General features: G+C 37.3%; 1 non-coding gene across 1 annotated transcript; it reads right to left on the bottom strand.

The window, feature by feature from the left end:
- Nucleotides 1–9111: 9111 nt before the first annotated feature.
- Nucleotides 9112–9218, bottom strand: LOC113853446. Its single transcript, XR_003502618.1, has one exon. It is a non-coding gene; the product is annotated as a small nucleolar RNA R71 (small nucleolar RNA).
- Nucleotides 9219–9505: the final 287 nt, after the last annotated feature.

Raw genomic sequence — 9505 nt, 5'->3', positions numbered from 1 at the left:
CTTGCATTGTCACCTCTCTGGAGTTCCCACTTTGAAGCTCCATAGTCACCACGCGCATATGCCCACACACACACCCTCACTGTAGTTGTCATTTTCTTGGATGAAAGTCACCACGCGCAAATTGGAATCAAATTAAGCCCCTTAGGAGCTACCACTTTTCTTGTTTGGAGTAGGCACGTACACCATTTGCACTATTTCCATTGGGCCCAACCCAAAGTAGCCACTAATTCCTTTGAAAGTAAACACGCTCACCATTTCACACAATCCTCACCCCACACAACGCCCAACACGCACCATTTTCACGTCACCATTTCACACACCCACTCACTCCTAGTCCCAAGACGCACCTTCCCTCACCACACCCAAGGCTTCAAGCAAGGTAATTCTCTCAATTTCTCTCCATTTATGGTTAGGGTTCATAGATTCCCCAATTTGGGGCTTTTCAATTTTACTTACTTTTTCTTGAAATTGAGGTGTAATTCTTGTGTAATTGAGCATTCTTACATGAATTAGAGAGGGTGAGGTCCCTAAATTGCACCCAATGGGGTGTATTATTCCCATCCAATTGGGCGTTCTCACTTTTGCCTCCAATAGTGGCCACGCCCACTTCCTCTTTGCCATGACTCTCATTTGTTGTTTTTGTTATGCTCCCCTCCTTCATTTTTATGCTCTAAACATGCCAATAATGCTATTAAACTTCTTGTTCATGTGTGTTAGTGCCTAAATTTGGTTCGTGCCTATTTCCATTTAGTTTTGTCCCCTCCATTTTGCTGTTTTGCTTTTCAAATTCCATGCCATTTCACTTTTGCTGCACTTGATCCTCATGCACATTACATAATTAACCATGATTGTTGATCTTTCTGGGTGTTGAACATGCTTTTCGTGACTTTAATTTCACTAATTGCTGCATTATGGTCCTTGAGCTTAGAAGCCATATTCTGCTATACATTGGATTGCAATACATAGTGAACGTATGCCACATTATTCTCTGTGCTTAATTGTTCTTGCCTATACCATTTGAGCTCTATGTTTGTAGGCTATGTACCATGATTGAAATTGGTTGCCCTCTGAGTCATATGTAGCACTATACACCCTTTTGCACACAAATTACTTAGGATGGTATCAAATTATTTTGCAACCCCTGGTTTGATTGTTTGCTGTTGTGTGTTACTATAAAGGTTGACCCAATTTCCATGCACTACCCATTCACATATTCTTTCTCCTCTGCAGATAATGTCAAGCAATTCTAGAAGGAACACACCTAGAACCAAGAGGAGTAGGACAGCTGAAGCCTCTTCATCTCAACCCCCTCCTACTCATGACCCAAGGTTTAGGTCCCCAGAGCACGAACAGTATTTCAAAGAGAACATCCTGTGGCGCCAGATCGTCCAGGGCAGGAATTTTGAAATTCAGCAGGGGACATTTCCACAGTTTCAGGAGGAAATAGACAGGCGTGGCTGGGGACTTTTCACTTCTTGTGCAGGCAATGGGTAGAAGGACATCACCCAGGAATTCTATGCTAATGCCCTGCGCCTGGACGATGACATTTACCCTCCCAGGCACACCATGGTCAGGGGTAAGCAAGTTAGCTTCACTCCAGCCACCATCCAGAGGGTTTTAAACGTCCCTCCTCTGCAGAAGCAACCTGGCCAACTGGATTTCACTGCACTCTGCAAACAGAAGGAAAAAGATTACCAGCCTATACTTCAAACAATCTGCATGGAAGGAGAAAATTGGGAATTTGATTGTAAAATGCAGCCCAAAAATCTGACCACTAAACACCTTCTCCCTCCTGCCAAGGTGTGGAGTATCTTCGTTGTCAGCTCATTCATGCCAGTCATCCACACTTCCACCATTGCAGTAAAGAGGGCAGAACTCATCTATGCTATTCTCACTGGCATGCCTATCCATGTTGGCGAGGTCATCAGCAGCGCCATGCTAGAAGTCCTTAAAAGGAGCAAAGATTCTTTAGCTTTTCCCTCTCTAATCACTATGTTATGCCAGGATGCAGGTGTTGATTTTGGAGACTACCAGCAGAGAATTAGAGCACTTCCTCCCATTTCCACTGCCTTGGTGAAGGACTTATTTAAGCCAAAGAAGTCTTCTGACCCAGGTCTCACCCAGCTGCAGTAAATAGCATAGAGGCAGACTGCCATCCACTCTGGTCAAACCAGCATGCTCCTCCTCATAGAGACCATGATGCTGAACATTGGCAAGAAAATAGGGATGACTTCAGACCAGATATATCAGGCCCACCGTTTCCCTGCCCTTTTCCTCCGAGCTGCTGTTCAGAATGACCTGCCCCCATTCAATCCCAATGCCCCCAGAGATGTCTGCAACTCCAGTTCCTCAGAGGAAGCAGAAGAAGTAGAGGAAGATGAAGGCGCCACCTCATCCACCTCTGATGAAGATGCCATTTAGTCCACCTTTCGTGTTTTCTTTTATTTCTCTGCTTGTACTTATTTTCTTTTATTTTCCCAAGTAATTAGGAACCACTTGTCCTTTTATTGTCTTTCCCTTCCTGCTTTTATGTTACTTTCCTTCAAACAGTTATGTTACCTCCCTTTCATTCTTTTTCTAAACTCTTGTTATCATTGTGCAGAGATGCCCTCAGTTCCATCAAGAGGAGCATCATTTTACCCTGAACTTTGAATACATCATCTATAAAAGGGGGGTGAACTCTTTGTCTCTATTTTGCATTTATTTGTAGCTTACTTTTCCTACACCGTACTAGATAAAAGACAAAATTATTTTCCTTATTTCATTTCTTCTCTTTTCCATTTAATCTAGTTCTCTTTCGTATTTTGCTTTTATGCTCTGATTGCATTTCCCATCTAACTCCTACTCATTCTCATTTTTGTACATATTTACTGTCCCTACCATTTTGAACATATTTTCTTGTCGGGTGAATTGTACTCTCATTTTGCAAGTTATTATCACTTTTACCATGGTAGTGAATTGGGCCTTTCTTCTTCTTTTCTGTGTGTATATTACATGTATTTTTGCATTCATCTTCTAGAACTTGCCCTGTTTCTTAATTCAATATGCATTGGGCAATTTTCCATCTAGATGATTGAGGCCTTCTTTGCACATACCCCCCCACCCTTGCACCTCCTTTCCCTTGTTCCCCATGTCTTACTTTTACCAAACTTAGTCTGCACCAATAATTTCCCTTCCTTAAGAGAGGCATTTCTTTTGAGTTGCCTCAAGATTTAGTGCAAGCAACTAAGTTTGGGGTGCCAATTATGAGTGTAGTTGCTTGAGGACAAGCAACATCTTAAGTTTGGGGTGGTGGACAGAATACATGTTAATAATACATGTCAAAAAAAAGATAAGAAGAAAAGAATGATTGTCAAAGTCCATGATAAAAAATAATAATAATAAAATAAAATAAAATAAATAAATAAATATAAAGAAAATGATGAATGAATGAAAAGAGCAAAAGAAAGAAAAACATAGCAAGGCAATTGAGTTGAGAAAGATGCCCACATAAAGCAAATTAATGAAAAATATGGTGAAAGAATGCTTGAACCTCTTAAGCTACATCATTTAAGGCATTCCACTCTAGTTGTTGTACTAAATCACTCAAAAGAACTCCCTCCTCTTGAGTACCCACTTGATCTTGTGACCCCCCTTGATTAAATTTGAGCCTATCCTAACCCCAATTGTGACCAACAAAGCCCTCATGATAGGTTGTTCATTGTGTCTAGGCAAAGGAGATTGAGAATATGGGCAAGTCTATGGTAGGGTGAGGCTAAATGCATGGATTGAGGGAAAACACTCAGCCTGAAATGTTATTGAGTGATGAGTGAAACACCACCTTGTGAGATGGATAGTTTCTTTGCATTATGTGAGTCACATGAAACCTTGCTTGATTCTTTTGTTTCAATTTAGTGGGACTTTGCATGGAATATTTGACATGAATTTGATTCCTCTGTTGAATGAGTCTATGGTTATGAAGATGTTTGAAGTGCTAATTAAAGCATGAAGTTGAAATGAAAATCTCTAAAAAAAAAAATAATTTGGATAAATCCAACCCTCTTCATTTGCTTTGCTTGAATTTTGATTTGCTTGAGGAAAAGCAAAAGTTTAAGTTTGGGGTTGTGATGAATCCACTTCTTATTATATTTTTACTTGCCTTTTTGGTGCCCCTTAATAGAAAAAATGGACTTAGATAGTGAAAATAATATAGAAATCACATTTTGAGTAAATATCATAGGTTTATTAATTTTTAGTTAATTTGCATTTAATTACATAGATATAAATTGCAATTTTAATTATCTTGATAATTTTGCAGAGCTCCCAAGTTAATTTTGAGAAATCTTGGCCCTTGGATGAAAGTTGCCCCCAAAGTAGCCACTTTTAGGAGCAAAAGTGGCAACTACAGCAAGTCTAGGCATTAAAGGTTCCAAAGTAGCCACTTTCAAGTCCAAAAGTGGCAACTCCAGAGAGCTCCAGGGACGCCAAATTGGAAGCATGATGCGCGTGGCCACTATTGCCTCTCAAAGTGGCTACGCGCATCCAAAGTTCTCACTTTCAAGTCCAAAAGTGGCAACTCCAGAGACCTCTAGGGACGCCAAATTGGAAGCATGATGTGCGTGGCCACTATTTCCTTTCAAAGTGGCTACGCGCATCCAAAGTTCTCACTTTCAAGTCCAATAGTGGCAACTCCTGAGAATTGACAGATTTACGAGAATTGTGCGTGGACACTTTCAAAGCCCAAAGTGGACACTTTCAAAGGCAAAAGTGGACACTTTACTGACATGTCATCCACTATAAATAGAATTTAGGAATTAGGGTATGGGACTTTTTTACACTTTACACAATTTTCCTTTGCCAAAATTGAGACATTTTTCCAGAACATTAGAGTCTTGGGTGACAGCCAAGGGTCCTCTATAGGTTTTAATTTCCAATTTTCCTTTTGATTTTGGTTGAATTTACATTAATGTTACTTACGTTCTTGCATTTCTTTCTTTCATTTGTGAAGCCCATCCACATGGAGGGCTAAACTTCCTTGTAATTCCTAGTCAATGAACATGAATCTTGAATTCTTGGGATTAATTGCAATACAAATCTTTCTTTCCTTGAATTTATTGACCTCAATCTTTGAATGAAATGGAATTTGCATGAAGGAAACATTGCTTAATGAACCCTAAATTACCCAACGAAATTCTAATTCAAAATTGCTTAATTTTGATTAATCCTTGGAGTTGCTTAATCTTAGGGATAGAGATTGGATCATTCAGAAAGGGGATTATTGAATCATTTGAAAGAATAATGATGGAACTCATTAATTGACTAGGAATTACTCATTTTAATTGATTGAATTCCACTAGTTTACACTTTACTCTTGATTAAAATCTGGAAATTGACAAACCTCCCCCCAATTTACTTGCTTAAAAATATATGTTCACACTTGTTCGATGTATGTTCCCAACCAAAAATTCCTTGGAGACAACCTAGGACAACACCCTAGTACTGCATTTATTTCTTTGCATATTTGATGAGGATTAACGACAATCTTTTGGATGACGAGTAGTTAAATTCGTTTTATCAGAAACAAAAGACTGTTACAGCTGCATAAATTAGACGAGTTCAGACTCAACGCATATCAAAATGCTAAAATATACAAGGACCAAAAAGCTGCATGACAGGTTCATTCTAAAAAGGGATATCAAACCTAGGCAGTTTATGTTACTTTTCAATTCAAGGTTGAGATTTTTCCCAAGGAAGTTAAAATCTAAGTCGTCTAGACCTTTTATGGTGAAAGGGGTATTTCCATATGCTGCTGTACTAATAGCAGATCCTAAGAATGGGAGAGAGTTCAAGGTGAATGGACAAAGACTGAAAATCTACCTTGGAGGTCAAATTGAGAAAGCAAGTGTGTTTGAAATTGGTTCCTTTTGAGTGAGGACCAACTAATGTCAAGCTAGTGACATTAAAGAAGCGCTTTGTGAGAGGCAACTCACATTTCTAACTCATTTTAAGTTTTTTGTATTGTTTTAGGAGTTTGTATTTCATATTCTGCAGTTTCTGAAATTTGTAATTCTGCATATTCAATTTTTTTATAATTCCCTACAAGTTCTGCTGCATCTAATTTTCTGAAGTGAATCCGATAATTGATTAGAGATTTGATGTAGTGAATGTGTATTTGAAGGTTTAAAATTCTGCATAATCTGAAATTTCTGCAATTTGATTCTGCTGCATATCTATGCTGAAGTGAATTTGGTACTTGATTTGAGATTCAATGTTTAGAATGTGTATCTGCAGAATTAGAAATATGTGTAATCATGTTTTGCAATTTTATCTAAGTTCTACAAATATGTTGCTGCAGCTGTTTTTTTTAATTGAATCTGATAAATAATTAGAGATTTGGAATTGAGAGAAGTAAATTGAAGGATTAGAGTATGAGAAGTGAGTTAATTGAGAGTTTAGATGAATTTGATTAATGAAAGGAGTCGCTATGTTGCAGGAAAGAAGCTACGCAGAGAATACATTTTGAGGATCATTGTTGGAACAATCACTTTTACTGACAAAAGTGATCACTGATGAATCCATATTTTGACTGATATTTTAGCATAATTCTAACACATTTGATAAGAAAAATATATAAAGAAAGCAGAAAAACTTAGAAAAATAAAAGGAATTGAAGTTTGTTTAAATTTGTAGTTATTTTAGTAATTGTGAAATTTTTGCTTAGGAATTAAGTTTTTAGTCTTGTTTTTGAAGGAATAAATTGAGCAAGGATCATATTCATGGAAGTTTGATGACAAGGAAGAGGGAAGAAGCAAGTCTGAACTCCATAAACTCAAGAATAAGAAATTGCAGACTGGGCGTGATCACTATTATCAGTGAAAGTGATCACTTCAGAGTTCAAAGAAGAAAGAAAGCTCTGCGTAACCACTTTTATCATTAAAAGTGATAGTTCCAGAGAGGCAAAATATCAGAACAGCTCTGCGTAACCACTATTGTCATCAAAAGTGAGCGTTCCAGAGAGTCTTCAACTTGGCGAGTTGCACGTAGTCACTTTCATCAACAATAGTGATAACGTGCAACTACCTGGGCTCTGCGTTGTCACTTTTATCATCAAGAGTGATAGTTCCAGAGACCTCTCAATATCAGGAAAATGCGTGTGGCCACTATTTCTGGGAAAAGTGTTAATGCGCAACCAAAAACTCTCTGCGTAACTACTATTTCTCATAAAAGTGATGACGTGAAAATCTGGGAAATTTTATAAATATCAGAAACGATCCGAAAAAAAGGGATTCTGTTCATTTTCAGTTTTTTTAGTTAGTTTCTGGTTAGAGGAAGTGAGAGAGAGGAGTGGGGATTCAGATCTTGGAGCTTCACGAAGAGGAATTGGAGTGGAGCAAGCTTCCATGGCGTTTCTAAGTTTCTTCTTCTCTTTCTTTTTCTTCTTCTGCTGCCATGGCTGTGTAATTCGTTCTTAGTTAGGGAGTGTAGATCTGAAATGAACATGTTGAATTGATTTAGATCTGGATTTCAAGCTTTGGAATAGATTGAGTGATTGATTCTGAACTTCACGTGGAAATTGAATGGAAATTTGATTAACTAAATTTAGAAGAACTCTTGTCAATGGAAATTGAATTTGTTCTTCAGATCTGAACCAATCACCGAGATTATAGTTTTCTTAGGGATAAGGAACTTTGATCTTGCAATCCTTTGGTTTCTTACACTTAAAGCAATATTGAATTGAATCAGATCTAAGGAATTAGAATGGTTTAATTGAATGTTAGATTCACTAAGTTAAGGAATTAACCTCTAAATAGTATAATTTGAAACTGATTGTCATTCTTTCCAATTGCTTGTTAATTCAGAACTTTATTGGTTGAACATTGGAGTTTTGGTGAAGCAATTCCCTAGCTATGGTTTATCCCTCTGTTATCACATAACTGTGTGTTCATTGTTCTGTTTTCTGCAAGTTCATTTTACTTTTAATTGTTCCAGTTTGCTGTTATTAGATGTTACCACTCTCCTTACAATTTCGAAAAAGCTTAAATGGTTATAATTCTATGAAGTGATACTTGAATCTAAATTCCCTGTGGAGACGATATTTGGATCTTAAATTTACTCATCACTTGCTGCAATCCTAGTGCACTTGCTAGTGTTAGATTGCGAACAACAAGTTTTTGGCGCCGTTGCGGGGGAATTTTGCATTTCAATATCATTAGTAGTAGAAAAGTAACTAGATTGAGCATTTATTTTGTTGCTTTGCTTTCAAATTGCTTTCTGCATAATTTTACTGCACCTTGTGTAATATTCTGCATAATATTTCTGTCTGCTGCAAAGTGTTTTTACATCATTGTTTATCTGCATAATTTCAGTTTTCATTGTTCTTCATATTTATAATTACCATTCTGCATATTGGTACATGAATTTACAATTCTGTAACTGCTAGATTTAAGTTTCTATATACTTTTACTGATAGATTTTGCATGAATTCTGTTGTACATTCTGAATATCAATTGTAGTCTAATTTTGCTTCAAACTGATTTGTATATGCGTGGTAAAAACAAGAATAAATCAATTCTGGTCTTTGATCCTGACATAGACATAACTTTAAGAAGATTGAGAAAAGAGTCTAGAGCAGAAAAAGCCATAGGGAGTGATAGTGAGTTAGAAGCTGTCCATTCTCCAAAATCTCAGAGTAATCCTAGAGTGAAAAGAACATCTACACCCTTGAGACAACCAAATCCAGCAATAGAAATGGCAGAGCAGAACAGAATTAGAAGATTAGGGGACTATGCTATTCCTAACATGCAAGGTTTTAACTCTTCTATAATTAGGCCAACTATTCAAGCCAACCATTTTGAGATTAAACCAGCCCTACTACATTTAGTCCAACAGGATCAGTTTTCGGGAGGAAATTCTGATGATCCTAACCTGCATATTTCAAATTTTCTGCAGCTATGTGACACCATAAGAATGAATGGAGTTAGTGAAGAAGCTATCAGATTAAGACTATTTCCTTTTTCCTTGAGAGATAGAGCAAAATGTTGGTTACAAGCTCAACCACAAGGAAGCATCACAACCTGGACAGAACTTGTGAATAAGTTTTTAACTAAGTACTTCCCTCCATCCAAAGCTGCTAAGCTGAGAGGAGAAATTACATCCTTTGTGAAGCAAGAAGGAGAATCATTGTATGAAGCCTGGGAAAGATACAAAGAATTGCTTAGAAGGTGTCCACATCATTGTATTCCAGATTGGATGCAATTTGAGACTTTTTATAATGGGATGAATGCGGTAACAAGAACAATGGTTGATGCTGCTGTTGGAGGTTCATTAAATACAAAGTCCTTGGAAGAAGCTCAGAGAATTATTGAGATGATGGCATCTTCAATGTATCAGAATTCAAACTCAAGAAATCAAGGAAGAAATTCTGGTCATGAAGCTAAGGTTTTGGAAACACAAGAGCAAGTGAATTATATGAATAATTAGCTGAGACAACAAATGTTTTCAGAACAATTAGCTGCCTTAACACAAC

The sequence above is a fragment of the Abrus precatorius genome, unplaced genomic scaffold, assembly GCF_003935025.1.
Source record: "Abrus precatorius isolate BTA unplaced genomic scaffold, Abrus_2018 Scaffold10, whole genome shotgun sequence".
In the NCBI taxonomy this organism is placed as follows: Eukaryota; Viridiplantae; Streptophyta; class Magnoliopsida; order Fabales; family Fabaceae; genus Abrus; species Abrus precatorius.
The sequence above is the reverse complement of the archived record's forward strand: the minus strand, read 5'-3'. Positions and strand labels throughout refer to the sequence as shown.